This window comes from Plectropomus leopardus, chromosome 7, assembly GCF_026936395.1.
Source record: "Plectropomus leopardus strain MGB_pleo_1.0 chromosome 7, ASM2693639v1, whole genome shotgun sequence".
Taxonomy (NCBI): Eukaryota; Metazoa; Chordata; class Actinopteri; order Perciformes; family Serranidae; genus Plectropomus; species Plectropomus leopardus.
In genome coordinates, this window is record NC_142182.1 from 13,219,948 (window position 1) to 13,235,530 (window position 15,583).

The following is a 15,583-nucleotide window of genomic DNA, read 5'->3' on the forward strand; positions in this document are numbered from 1 at the left end:
TCAATATGCGTGACATGAAAGAAAAGTGTTGTGCAACTCTTTTTTTTCCGTTGAATTTTTTTGTCTTGCATCGCTCTTCAGAAATGTTGCATGCCCAAGCATAAGTAAGGCATTTGAGTCCAGTAGTATTTTTACTGTTGAATCTTTATGTTGTTTGCCCATACCCTTCGTCACATTCAAAAAGTAATCCTGTCACGAGTCAAAGAAACTCCTGGTCTTATATCTATACTCTGTGTGTCACACTCCCTGTATAAAGCAAAAGCTGCATTTCATACCTTTGATAGACAAGTAAGCCATGAACTTCAAAAGTTGGGAGGGACATTGACAGTACTGTACAAGGCTGAATTGTGATTATAGTTTTGAGGGTGTTGCTGTCTGTTTTCACTGATGTGCTGGACACATTATCATTACTGTGTCATAGGAATGAATTGGTTGACTGAAAGTGACAACTGTGCACAGTGCAGCTCTTAAAAAACAACTATTGTATGTCACACCATACAATTATAAATGAAAAATAACCTGAATGCAGGTTCTGTTGTATGATGGTTGGACTATAGTTGTCCTGCAATTTTAAGACTAAAATTTCAACTTGCACTAACATATTAAGTCAAATGTATATTTTGTATTTTGTTCCCCATGTAATAATTACATCATCGCCTGATACTTTTTTTTGGAAAATGTGACACTCTATAATATGAATTAAATATTTTAATATTATGAGCATCAAGAGCATCAAACAGTTTTGATGAAATACATGTTTATCAAGCTGAATGTCCGTGTTTTATGTAATTTGGAGTGAGAACTACAAAAAGCTTTCAGTAAATTATTAATGAAGTGCTGATTTGCTGTCAGATGTAATCAAACAGGATCTTACTAACCATTCATATATGCACTCCTAATTAGGTTGAATGATGTTCCTGCTGAGTGATAACCTGTTTTATCATGATAGATCCCCTTTCTCTCTGTAGGCGTTCATCACACACGATGTGAAACAAGCCATGCTTGTTCAGTGCTTTCAGGCTTGTTACCTGACACTTTCCACAGACCAATTGGCACTTAAATGATCACCACAAATTTGATGCCTGTGAAATGCGTCATATAAAACATATAGAGACACATGAAAAAACGTCTTGACTGCTTCATTTATGAAAATGTATAGATGTTAATTTCATTTTTATGTTAAAACACTTACCATTCATATGCCACAGCTCTCAGCTTAAATGTACACTGAAAGCATTTCAGAAGCAACATATTTTCATGTTTTCTAAGCGTAAACACTTCAGCAGCGCAGATGTGTCATACCTTTCTCATACCTTTTTAATAAGGTTGAGAGGAATGTCAGTTAAATTAAAAGAGTTGTCATCTGGCAGGGCTTTTCCCAGGAACTTGCTGAGCTTTTTGAATTTCAGTTGAATGGATGGCACAATAATGTGTACGCAAATGAAATATCAGGTCTTGTCACTGAAATCGATGGAACCATTGTCCTCAGAATACGCTGAACTTTACCATTGTCTTTACTCAGAGGTAGTCCATATATTCTTGATTGATCAAATTCCAGTGCTCTCTCACACCTCAATGACAGTGAGCGATGATTTCCACTAACTTCCAAAACAACATATATGACTCCCCTAAAACGACTTATATTATTGTCCTAACGGCTGCAGTTTTAAACACAATGTCATCGTTATACAATTGTCACCGTTTACAGTATAAAACTTCATGGCTTTAAATACATACTTTTGTTACTAATGTAATGTCATTTATGTAACAAGACAGACGCTACATATGTCAGGGTCTCATACATCATCAGCCCATCTTTATACAACATTACACAGAGTTTAACACTTTGTATACCATCTCACTTTTTCCTTTGCTCCCATAATGACTACTTCAGTGTGCCACCTTACAGTAATTGTAAGTATGGATCATAATTAGCTGGTTAGGTGGTCGACCCATTTGGCCATTTTTTTGGTGAGAGCTGACTGTTAAATAAACATTGTAAGTAAACTGAAAAGTACATTTTTCTTCACCTCACATAGTTCTGTACTAAGTGCACATTGGTAAACTGGTCACAACATGGTTTACATAAGGTATTTGTTTCCAAGCCATGCATACATGCTTTGCATTTAATGAAATGTTACTGGAAATGTTAAGTATAGATTTGCAGTATTATTGATTGCTGTAGTTGCTCATTGCAGAGATATAAGGTAGGTGCTTGGCACAGGATTGCCATGTGTACTGTTAAAATAATCCAGTTTAACATCGACATCAGAACAAATCCAATAAAAGACAAGCAAGCATGAAGAATTCTCAGTGTTGCCAGACTGTTTGCCTTTTGCATCAAGTAATGCAATTAACACTTGTACATGCAACACATACTGTGTCATCACTTTACTTTACTATTTAGCAAAAAATATCAACCTGGAATGAAATATAAAAGGATATTAAGCAAAGCAAAAAACATTTAAACACCACAACAGTTGATGTTACAGTTACAGTTACTTTAGCCCGACATTATCTTTTAATATATGTTATTGTGCATTTTGAACATAAAGCACATGTTGCTGCTGCAGAAGGGAATCTGCCAGTGCTTGCTTTTTAAAAGCAGGGAAATGGAATTGCTTGGATCTGTAATTAATGCACTTAGGGAATACAGCGCATGTGATCTGAGGATGTTCTTGGAAACTAATAACACACGCAGAGCTTCGCGTTTGGGGCCAGATGCAGTGTCTCATCTCTCTCTTTCTCTCCAACCCAATTACTCTTTATTTAACAAACGGAGCATTGTAAATAGCACTTACCCATTATCCCTTTTAATAACTGTGGTTCTCCTGCTCTTCAGCCCCCCAAAAGAGGACGACCATAGCAATTACAGGATAATCAATAGACTTAATCATTGTGATGGAGAGTATTATTATGAGATTGTTAAACTTTGAACAGATCACTAAATGAATGCAAAGGTACGCGACATGTTCCAGCCTCACCTAACATCACCATCAAACAGCATGGCTAAAGCCTACAATACATAACAATACAGTACTGCCCAGGTTTACAGATATGCATGTTTTGAGTAGGTAACTATTTTAAGAACTGGAATTCAAAGTAAATATCGGAAGCATAGAAGCCTATGGCAAAAACAGGGAACTATAGCAAAATCATATTTGTTAATAACATAAAACAATATCAAAGATCTACCTCTATTGCTTTTGCTGCTTTGCAACATCAGTGACTACTCATAAAATATATTTTGTTTGGGAAAAAAAAAAGTATTTAGTACTGTGTTTAGGCAAGGTGAGGAGCTTTCCTGACAGGGGTCCACAGTCCACAAGAGAAGATTGAAATGTTATCACAAGTGATAGAACGAAAGCCTGAAATGAAATGTATTTCATTGTTTGGCATGAAACAATGTGAAATTGGCAGAGCGACCTTAGAAAGACCTGATTTTAGCAACACGAGAGATGCCTGAAAATTGGCCTTTGGAAGCATCTCAGACACGGTTTGTACTAATCGGGTTACTCTGGTAAAAATAAACATCCTCTGAGGGTAGGACATGGCTTCCTGGACACAGACTAATCAGAATTATAGCAGTTGGTATTGTACTCCTGTACTCCTTTTATTACTCTCCACTAAAGAGTTACACTTGATTTCTTAGCCTAGTGAAAAATTTCCTTTGATATTTTGACATATATGACAGGAGGCCTCCAAACCATTCTGGGGCCTTTTGCTAAAAGGTCTGTTGTTGAATTCTTTGCGTAAAAATGTCAGTCTCTCTTCATCTAATAGACACGCAATCCTACGTCCTAATTCTCAAAGTGTTTACTGTTGAAGCCAAGAGGCACATCCTCCATTAAGTGTTGTCACCTTTTTTTATGTCTAGACAATGTTGACGGACAGTGTTCCCAGGTTCTTATTCTGTGTCCTCTGAAACAAGGGGGGAAAAATGTTTAGCTCAGCTGCCTCTATCCGTCAAATAAGCAGTGTGAGCCAGGTGACTGAAGCTGAACGGCCACTGCTACCACTGCTATAGGTGCTCGCTGTTGTTTGCAGCCATTGCGCTCTGCCGAAAAGCTGCAGACACAAGCTGTTTTCAAGCCTGATGAGCAGCAGGGAGGCCTATCAGTGACACACAGATCAAGTGGCGTAGGGGACACACCAGGGACTGGTTGAAATGACCCGAGCTATACCAACATTTCTGCAAAGTTAATGAGCTGATACATGAAAGCACAAAGCATAAAAGGACATGCAGAATATTGGCAGCGAGATTCGCTCAGGCAGTCATGATGGATTTTAATTGTAGGTACTATTCTGTCACAGAGGTATTAAGATGGATATTGTGAGCCTAGACCTGTATTTTATTGAAATCTCCCCTCTGTATTATACATTTTTTTCTGTTATTATCAAAGTTCGGCTTATTCCCAGTTCTGTAAAAAGGTAAAAAAACAAAACACAAATGAAACTCAGTAAAAAAAGAGCAATGGCAAAATAATGAAAGAAGCTGTAATAGCAAAAAGAAGGCTTGGATATGACCACCTGGGAGTAGACCCCAGGCAGACCCAGAACATGTTAGGGATTACAAATCCCATCTGGTCTGGGAATTCCTCAGGATCTTCCAGGAAGAGCTGGAGGAGGTATCTGGGGAGAGCAACGTTGAATGGCAGGTTTTTTAAAAAGCTGTTTTGATACTAAACTGTATTCTTTTTAATTAATTTCCTTTACACCTCTCTTTTCCTCTGTTGTTTTTAAGCATCATTAAATTCTATGGATGTTTTTTATACATTGAATAGTACATGGGTACTGCCCCATAATTGACTGTGGTGATATTTAAGCACTTGTTTTTACCTGCCTGTTTGGTATGGTTTAAATACCACAATGTGTTGTCGTTATGCATTATCCCCATTATGTAACATTACCCACAAATTTGATGGTTCCCCCAGCATGCAGAGTAAATAGAGTAATGAAATGGCATGTCCAATTGACAGCCTGTTTTTTTGTCTGCTTCAGCACACAGGTAGCTATCTGCTCTGTAAAACACATTTCCTGTGTGTGAAATGTGTTTTACAGCCTGCTCTCTCAGAAAAAAACATCTATACAGTGGACTGTGCAAGCAGCTTATGACCCATGTTTACACTTACTGCAAGGCAGCATTCTTTAGTGGCTGCACTAATTGTTACAGGAGCAAAAAAGGAAAGTAATAATGTTAATAATGAAAATAATAGCAAAAAAAGCGACAAAATCTACGTAATGTGCTAATATTGAAGAAGTTTCTATTTGGTGGATGGGTCAAAGAAACACAGGACTAGGAGACGTGTGTGTGCACCATGTAGTCAGCAGTGACTTCTTATTATAATAAGGTAGCCTAGTTTGCTGGTATGTGTAGCATGCTACGTTTGTGATGCATTTTACATGACATGTTATGTCACGTTAGTACCAAAAGCACTTATTTAATGCAAAGCCAGATGATTTCCCTAAACCTAATCACTAAGTTTTGTTGCCTAAAACTAACCCAACAGCTTTGGAGCAGAACTGTGACTGTTTCATGATGTTTAAGACTTACTTAAAATGGTGACATTTAGAACAGTAATACATTTTTTCGGGGCCGGTCAAAGAAGTCAGTGGAAATCGACTAAGATTTTAATACAGACAATCAAATGTTGTGTAAAGAAGTATTGTCAGCTTTCAGTCATAGGCAGGGCAGCCTGGTACCAAAAAGCCACGTCACACAGTAAGTCTAATGTGGTTGATGTTCAAGACTTATGAACAACAACCACATAAGCTTTCCTGTTCCAGTCTCCTTCTCATCTAACTAACAAGCATTAACACAGATCTTATTCTGCACCTTAGTTTATTGAACTAATGACCAAACACACATTCACTGTGGAAAAGTATACAGCTAACATCAGTTTTCAGGCTAAGCAGCTTATTAGCTGCCCAGCAGCAACACACTAAACAGCATAGAAACCTACCTGCAATGCAATAAGAAGAAAAAAATATGAACAATGCAATTAAAATACAAAACAAAACAAAATATTGATGATGTTATTTTGCAAACAAGGGTGAGTGAATGGGATTTCAGTTGGACAGAAACAGAAACGTAAAGTTAAACGCCTTAAGATTTCAGTCTTAGGAGTCAGTTAATTTAAAGACATTTGTGGTTACTGGTGGTAACAGCAAGAGTGGTTTAATACTTTAGGTCCCAGATTTCAAAAGGCGGCAAACTTTCCTTGTAAAGCATCTGGTGTTTGTGTTGACAGTGCAACCACACAAATGCACATTGTTTTAATAAAGAAGCCAGTCAATGACTGGACATTTTCCACCATGCTACGAGCAGCCACAATCAAATTTCATGCTGTGCACAGCACAAGTAGTTTTCTAAACCTTCCTAGAACCTTGCATACCTTGCTGAGGAGTTGGAGTTGTGCAGCCTGTCGCCTGCGGCTCTTCATCTAACAGCACAGTGTGATTTCTTCTTGTTCTGTTACTCACTGCAATATTTTAACTGATTTAATATCAAAATATTACCCAAATTGACATTTGGCATTTGTTTGGTGTATGCATGTCTGATTAAGGCTCACAGTCAGCATAAATAATTTGTATAATTTTCTGTGATTTCTTCACAATAAAATCCTTCCCATGTTTCACCAGTTGCATGCTTTTAATATAGAGCAACAGCAGTGGGAAATGTTTGCTTTGTATCAAGTTGATACAGCTCTGATAAAGCTGTGGGAATGTGAACAGTGAGGCTGGTATCAGTGAGATGATATTAACACTGGATAACATACATGGATCGTTTCCTGAAAATCCCTTGTGCATGTCTAGGCGATTTGAGTCAAGTGTGGAAATGGCAGACTCTGCCACAAACAACTAAAACCACAAATTAGAGAGATAATTACAAAATGTTAATACACTGAATGACTATTGCTAAAAATGTGCCTGCTATAAATATCAGAAATCAGGGTTTGTTTTGTGTTTGGGTGTTAAAATGGCACGTCAATCTCACGTAGGTGTATTGGAATGCAGTGCTCCCTGCAAAGTGACATGAACTCTGCTTCAAGGTGAAAGAGTCCAAAAATTAATTCAGAACCAACTGGCATGAAGGCAAAAGAGAAAATTAAGTCCACATTGAGACAATGTGGAATTATTGTAATACATTTTAGGTAACTTTTGTGGGGACCAAAGGCCCAGTGCATGTGCCCACAGTCCTCTGTGTGTTATTTATTCAGTGTTAAGAAGAGGGAAATATTTCATAGAAAGTCCATCCCTAAAATAGGATGAAAACATTTCACTTTGTGTACACAGTGTATTACTGAAACTGCCAGTGGATAAACAGAAGCAAACATGACTTCACTGAATATAACCAACCTCTTGAGGCACATGTGTGCTATGTGATGGTATATTTGTTACACCCCATAACAGATCTATGTGTTAATAATGCTGAGAAGAAAGTTGTGCATTGCTGATATCACATCACATTATTAAAGTAACAAAAAGGGCCCTGATGACTTTTGAAGTGTCACTTTTAATTCAGATAAACATCTGTATTGGACTGTAAATCTCAGATGAGGGCAGCGAAAGTACAGTGAGGCTGAAAACAAAGACAATGACAGCAAACAAAGATTAATGGCACAAGAAATCTCTACTGAGTGTGATTATACAAGATAGAGAGCTTATCTATAATACAATACTCTGTGTTGTGCGTCAACGTTAGTGTGAGACAGGTTGACACGAGCCGATTGTAGAGAATGTGTAGATATTCCATAATTTATAACCTGTGTAATGCATAAATCATTTGCTTAAGTTGTAACATTACATCTCGTAGGTTGTGTTTTGATTTAAGGCCGTGGAGTCTGCCAAATGATGGAACTTGAGCTTAATTTGTGTGATGAACTATAGCCTTGCTCCCAGATCTTACTCCCTAAATAAACTTGGCATACAGTATGAATCCCTCTCTTTCACTTAAGTGCTAATGGAAGGGATGAGTAAATCAATAATGCAACTAAGTATTTAAGATAATCCAATTCAAGGCACTACTTTGAGCCAGCGTCTTCTTTGAGAGGCAGCAAAGCCTGCAACAAAAGCAAGAGGATATTTTCTTTTTATATTACTACTTGGCAGAGTCTTACTGAAGGGAGTGCAGAGAAGCTGGGAATCTTAAAAGTGACTAAAAAGTAAGGAAGTCAAACCTTTATAAAATCTACTTTCCATACAAATATGCACAACTTCATAGGAGATAGTGTTACATGGAATAACACAAGAAACTGATTTCATCTTTAAAAATGTTTAATTAGGAAGAGATACACTTTTCCTGGTTTCACCTTTTCAACTGTTTGGTAATGAGGATGATGGAAAATAATTATATTTAAGAATTACATTAAATACAAGCCAATGAACCTTCATTGGTTTGTAATTAATATACCTATATTGTTGCTGAAATGTTACATGAGTAAGTTACGTGATCAAAGTCCCTAAGGGAATTTTGTCGGAGAAGAATTTACATACAGAGGCTTTTTTTCCCCGATCAGTTGCTATAGATTTATAACAAGAGTGCAGGCAAGGTTATAAATAACTTGACTGCATGTTTCTGCTCTCCCGTGACACAAACAAGGCATTATGTTGTGTTATCACAAATCTCTACTTCATTATCATAATGCAGTTATTATTCAGGCAAGTGTTTTATTAATGCACATATTTGTTTCTGAGGGAGAAAAATAACCCTTTCATTATGATGTCTTTCTCTACATGCATGAATATTAGAGACAAGGCCTCAGGGTTAATGCCTGGTCTCATCCATGGGTTTCTAGGGGCCAGAGCAAAGAGAAGGAGACCAGAAAGAACAGCAAAAAAATAGTGAAAGGTCAGGGTTGCCCGTGTGGATGTTTACACAACACCACACCCTGTGGCAAGTGGTCAGATCTGAGTCTGTCTGACAAATCTCCCAGGCCAGAGCATTAGATCTCCCCACTTTTCAGCTCCCTGGGATAAATGCACCAGTGAATGCTCAGTTAATTTCTTCATTAGAACTGTTATCACACACAAAACCACGGCACACGAATTGCTTGGCTGTTTAATGTATATTGAAAAGGTAAAAACAAATTCTATAATTTTGAAACTGGGTTGAAAAGAATGACTCTCTACTGTCACACTCTGTCTCCTAAGGGTTTAGAAGTAAAACATTAGTTAAAGGCTTTTCATTGAAAGGCTGGTCATGAACAGCATTAGAGAATCAGTAGAATCCATTAAAATAAAGAGCACCACTTAAGAATAAATGAAATCTCGGCTGATTCATGCCTCTTTAACAACTGTGTTTGTTAAAGCTGAATATGGTTACCTTAAAACTTAGGCCACATGAGCACCTCCATCACCTGAACCATAAATGTTCCTCTACAGCGCTCTTCTTTTACCTGAAACTTAGGTTTGGATTTAAACAAAAAACACATTTTATCGAACAAAATTGCAAGGCTGCCACTAGCCAAATTTTGTTGAACCAAAATTCTTGTGATTTTTGTGGTATCTGCGAGTGGTGGCATTCACTGAAGCCATGTTTCACCAAGATTGAGAAATGTGGTGTGCACAATTGAGCAAGAACCAATGATTACTGGGGCCCCCTGTATGGAAGGGATCCATTAGCTGAAATCATGCATCCATTGTTAAACAGTGGTGTTAAGCATTTTTTTGTTGTTTACTGTGCAAATTATGTAAATGCATCTTTTTTTCTGCCGCAGGACAAGAAATGTCAACTGCCACTGCTTCGTCTTTCTGTGAGAGCTCCGCTGGGATGCAAAGCACCATGGATACATGTCAGATTTGAGGTAGGCAGCACGACATTGTGACACTTCTTATCTACCTAATGAATATTCACACTGAGCATATGATCAAATTTTGTGATGGGAAATGCCCATTAATGCCCTGGCAAAACTAAATATAAGAAAAACTTCACTTAAAGGAAGAAAGTGTGGGTCGAGTTTAAATGGCTTCCATTTGTTCTGTAATGCAAACTACAAAGGCCCTCTTAATTTAGAAACCAATAATTGGTCCTGTTGACATGTCTATTCAGAACGTGCAGAACAAATATAATACATTAACACAAAAGGTGAAGAAATTGCAGAGGCTCACAGCAAAGCTAATGAACCAGCAATGCAAACAATTAGATGGTTATTTCAGTTTAAGAAGAGCAACACCAAACACCGAGCATTTCTTTGAACCTTTTGAAGTGGCTCAACTAACTTTGTTATAGTCAACTCTGTATGAACAGGGGCGGAGCCCAAACTTTAGGTGGTTTGGGGGCAAGCTCCCCCAGGGAAATGTTTTATTTTAATTTTTTTCCATTAATGGTATTTAGATGCACTATTTTTTTCCAAGATTATTTTTCTGGGCTTTTATGCCTTTAATTGGATAGGAAAGGTCAAGTGTGAAAGGGGGAGAGAGAGAGGGGGCGACATGCAGCTAAGGGCCGAGGCTAGAATCTAACCCACAGCTGCTGCGGCGAGGACACAGCCTCTGCACATGGTGCGGCTGCTCTATCCACCAAGCCACCGGGCGCCCCTGATGCACTATTTTTTTTTAAGCCATTTGAGATAATAGAATGTATAAAATGGACGTCTGAAGTTAGTGTTTATAAGTTACATAACATAGGTAGGCACTGCATTTCCAGTCTTGAAACCTATTTTTGTTTTACTATGCTGGAGTAGAGTTCATATAATTGATGACAAATCTGCTACATTTGAATCCATGTCATAATCAGGGCTACTCTAATGGCAAATCAAGGATCCGCAAGAATGCCTAGCTAACTTTATCTTTAATACTCTAAAGTGCACACTTTAGATGAGTGCCCAAACATTCAGGTGTTTATATGTGTGTGTTTATGTTGTCACACATGACTGTACCAAGGAACTTCTGGGTGAGTCAGCCAGAGAGACCAGTCAGGCGTGATTAGATGATGTGAGGCTTGGGTCAAGGTTAACGTCTTCTATCAGGCAGGGTTTAAATTGCAGTGAAACCCTCTGCCAGTCTCTGCCTACATGAAAAAGACAGTGAGCTCCCTCCCCTAACATGACCTTGGTTTTATCCATTTTTCATGAGATAGAATAGTGGAGGGAGGAGGGCATGCCATTCTTGCAATAATTAGTCAGCAAAATCAAGGCAAATTTTACTCCTGTTCTTACATAGTGCTTCTACCCCTGCCTGACGCTTGAGTGAATTTTATAGAACTAAGTGAGGTGGTGCGTTCACAATATCAAAGAAGGGTCTGTGTTTGAAAATAGAAAATAAGGGAAAATTTGCATACATGAATTTCAATTTATGAGTAATGTGCTCAAGCCTTTATACTTATTTTTAACATTCCAGATTTTTGCTCTGTGTTCTGTATGAAAATTAGCAGCAATTTGTGTGAAAAAAAAACGGAGTGAAATGCCTTTGTATGAGCAATAGACAGGGAGAGAGAGACCCACGCACGAGGTCTTTGCAAAGCAGAAGCTGTCAACCAGGGATTAGCAGAATGAGCAGAAAACCGACAATAGACAGAAGCTTTATATACTTTAGAAGGCAGGATTTCAATTTTAATCCACTATAAATGAAGAAAAAAAAGCATAAAATACAATCACTACTAGTAGGCCTAAATATCCACACAGGAAGCTTATATTAAAAATAAGAAAGATACAATGGAGAGGAACTTAATAAACAGGAGATTGAACAAAGTGAAAAAAAATGTGGTTAACATACGATAATACTAAATGAGAGGGAGTGTTGGTAGATACAGCAGGTACAGGTATGACTTTGTTTTTCTACAATTAATATTACCTGTTTGGCAGGTGTTGTGGGCAAATACAAAAGAAGCTGACCGACTTCAATGGAAAGAGTCCTTAGAAGTTGAAAGTGACTTTCTGAAGCATATCCAGCAAACCTATATCCAAGACTTTATTCTGGCAGTACTGTGAGAACCAAAAATGACACTGTGCAAAGCAGTGACTCTTCCAGCTGCTGGCAAAATAAAAACTCAGGAGGCCAATAATGAATTATAGGCCTGAATCTATTTTATATTCCACATGTCCCAAACACGTTCGCCTTTCGATTTTCAAAATCACAGGGCGAGCCTCCTTTCATCCCTGCATCATTTTTTTCACATCAGCCATAGGCTCAATTAGCCTTTTGTTCTTAGATAATAACCTCATACCACTGCCATCTGCTCACTGGCCTAGTAATTCACAGAGAGCTGCAACAATACCAAAAATCTTTGCTAGGGAATGAGAAGAAGCGAAAAGAATGAAGAGAGAGAAGCGGTAAAAGATGGACATTCACTAAAGACTCCATGTCACTGAATTTGGACAAAAGCTGCAACATTTTTTAATTAAAATCTCAGGATAACATTGCCTTTTCTTGACTCTTAGAAAAGATCTTTTTGGCATAGTCTGCTAGGATAACTTAGCTCGAGATAGACCATTATTGTATTAGCTCTTTCTCATTGCCTTCATACTCATCAACTGAGAAAACACATGATCTCTGGATGGTAGCAGTATCTGCCTGGAAGAAAAAAAAGTTTAGTAGATTAGAATTGATGACAGAGTGGGTCAGCACTGACTTCAGAAGGGGTTGCAAGTGTGACTCAGGGAGATTCCAATTCAGTTTATTCGCCACATGGAATGGTATGATTGGTGTGGAAATGCAAGGTTATATATATATGTATATATATAGATATATATATGTCTGTGGGCCAACAGTGCTAGCTTGTGCCTTGCCTTTCTCTCCACTAATACAGTATGTAGTGCCCAGGTCAGGTCCTTGGTCATGTGGTCACTTGAGGCTGTACACAATCTTTACCCTTTAACCATTGTTATAAGGCGGGGCATAGTTCCTTTGCAGCTTCTTCCCAATATCCACAATCATCTTCTTCCTTTGGCTGGCATTCAGGTGTAGGTTGTTGTCCTGACACCAGCAAGCTTTTTCATTATCTGTGATCAGGCCCACCACAGCTGTGTTGTCAGCTGATGGTGTTGAAGGGGTCCGAGATGAGCACACAGTTGTTTGTGTACAGGGAGTACAGCAGGGGACCCATGATGTAGCCCTGGGGAACTCCTGTGTTAAGGATGAGGGTGGAAGAGGTGAGTTTACCCACTCTTGGCCCCTGGGGTCTGCCTGTAAGGAAGTCGAGGATCCATATGCAGAATTAGATGTTCAGTCTCAGCTTCTTGAGCTTTGTGTTGTGCCTGGAGTGAACTATGGGGTTAAACGCTGATGTTACCAGGGCAACAATCTGTTGTAGAGTTGTACCAAGCAGCAGCAATATGGACAGGGTGAATTGTTCCTTTTTGTTTGTTTTTTTTTTTCATTTGTTTTGGACTGCGTAACATTATGAGAACTTTTCTATTAACCCTTTTACCCATAAATTAAAACCTGAACCACCTACATCTAGATTGGAGCACACTGCAGCCAAAACTGTGAAAAGCCAACTGGTCAGGATGTTTGCTTTCACTACCAACTGGCATCACAATATGATACAGAGCTATGGGTGAGTCATATAAAGTGCAATTTACTCTGTACTAAACCAAATCAAGTTGACCTGAACATCCTCGGGAAATACACATGACAGAGCATATCTATAACCATATGCCCTTTGCAGGGCACCCTTAAGGTTCTAGGCCCCATGACTCACTCAGGGACATTTTTGCTAGAGGCTATTCAATAGTTTTTAATTTGACAGAAACACATTTCAGTATTATATTTTCTCAACCTATTGTACAAATATCTTTACAGCACCATAGGTAGAGCGCAGCCTCAAATAGCTTCTGTTATGACAGCATGACATCAAGGCTTTAGCGCTGACATGGAAAACACCCCCGCTTTCAACTAAAATTTGCTTTCTGACATAATTCAGCTTTAGAGCATGGGCGTGCTGGTTCGCATATCCAGTGCCATCAATGTTACTGTGATTGCTAAAGCACTTACTCATCTCTTGCCTATTTGCTTTAGAATTGTGAAAAAAAATGCTCCATCCTTGCTTTTAGAGTCTCAGTGTCAGAGTATGTGTTCTCAGGGGCATCAGTATGCAGACAGATCAAGTTTGAGTATAGTGACTTTTAAGTACCTCTGTTTATTTTTAGCATGACCAAAGAAGGGCTTGGATCCGACAACAGGGGTGGCCAACTTAGAGAATGACAGTGCAGCTAATGGTACGTCAGACCTTGGCCAAAGTAAAAGATACTAAATGACATTTGACCCTTTCTCAGGATGTCCTGAACATCTTGGAGGGAAAAGAAAGTGAGAAAGAGTACAACATTATTATTAAGTACTGAGACAGAAGAAGGAGAGGGAAGGTTAATTCCTGTTCAACCCAGCCTGAAGACAAGACACATTACAAGGGTGCACCCGTAGCACATGGGAGACAAATTGAATTCAAACTCCCATCTTTCAATAAGTCACTTGACTGGGCTTTTCACTTGCTATATAAATCACTGGGAGAGAGAAGGCTGAGCAGACACTTATGGTCTGCCTTCAGGTACGAGCGATTGTGGTGTACAAAACAAGTGTGCTGAAAACTGTATTCTGTATCTCTGAAAGGGGTTTTCAGTGCAAAGAGTCTCATGAATCTGGCCTCTGACTCAGTCACTCATAAATACATATCTATTGGCTCCTGGTGAGTAGATTTCCTGTATGCTATGTACCTCTGTTCTCTCTTTATGTCTCTCTGTATCGCTCATGCGGTTCTTGAAATCAGATATGTGCTAAATACAGAAGCACAATTGAGACAAAAATGGTTCTGATGAAAATTTGTGTGTGTGTTTTATAATGCCTCTATAACTTGCGTTGTTTTCAGGGTTGATAGTTACGCTAACATATTGATTCAAAGCTCACTTTAGCTCAGTCTAACAGTTGCAGACAGATAATATAATGTACTTTTAATGTCAATGTCGGGCATTCAATTTGGCTGAAAATGTGCTGTCAATGTGTGTTTCTGTTTTCTACAAAAACGTGCTGTCAGAGCATCCACCGATCTCACCAGTGAGGTTGATATGAAAAATGTGTTAGTAACTGAGAAAGTTTGATGTTCAAATAAGAAGTTGTTTTTAATTTCAAATTGACCATTATCAATAAATAACTTTGCTCTATGTGAAAGGTGTCACTCCAAGTGGCCAAAAATCAATTAATGCAGGTTTTAATTTGATATTTTACAGCATTACATATTAATGAAAAACTTAATGAGACTAAATTTTCTCAGATTATTATTTCACAACAGACACTCATGGGATATCCAAGTGCCAGGGGATTTAAGATACTAAGAGTGTTACTGCTTCAAGTCCGTCTAGGGACTTTTGTTACATGTCATACCACTCTCTCTCTCCCCCCTCATTTCTTTTGACCTTCCTGCTTTCCAATGTCAAGATAAAAAACCCTTGAAAAAAGGTTATGTATTAGAGTAGTTAACAAATGTCATACAACCAGTCTTTGTGCATCATGCAAGCATGTATAATTTCTGTTCATTTTAGCTAGTAACTGATGGTTTTATACATTTTATCTTTATGTATATTTTTGGTTTTGTGTTTGGCAGCAACATTCATAAATTTTGTGAGCTAATTCCTGTAGACTTCATATTCCC

The 15,583-nt window shown here is 38.3% G+C and overlaps 1 long non-coding RNA gene across 1 annotated transcript in view; it reads left to right on the forward strand.

Moving 5' to 3' along the window:
• LOC148189156 (uncharacterized) overlaps positions 1–15,583 on the forward strand; it is a 224,776-nt gene that overhangs the window by 137,718 nt on the left and 71,475 nt on the right. The window contains exon 3 of the long non-coding RNA XR_015776972.1: positions 9,720–9,806. This is a non-coding gene — a long non-coding RNA (uncharacterized LOC148189156). The remainder of the gene's footprint in view (positions 1–9,719; positions 9,807–15,583) is intronic.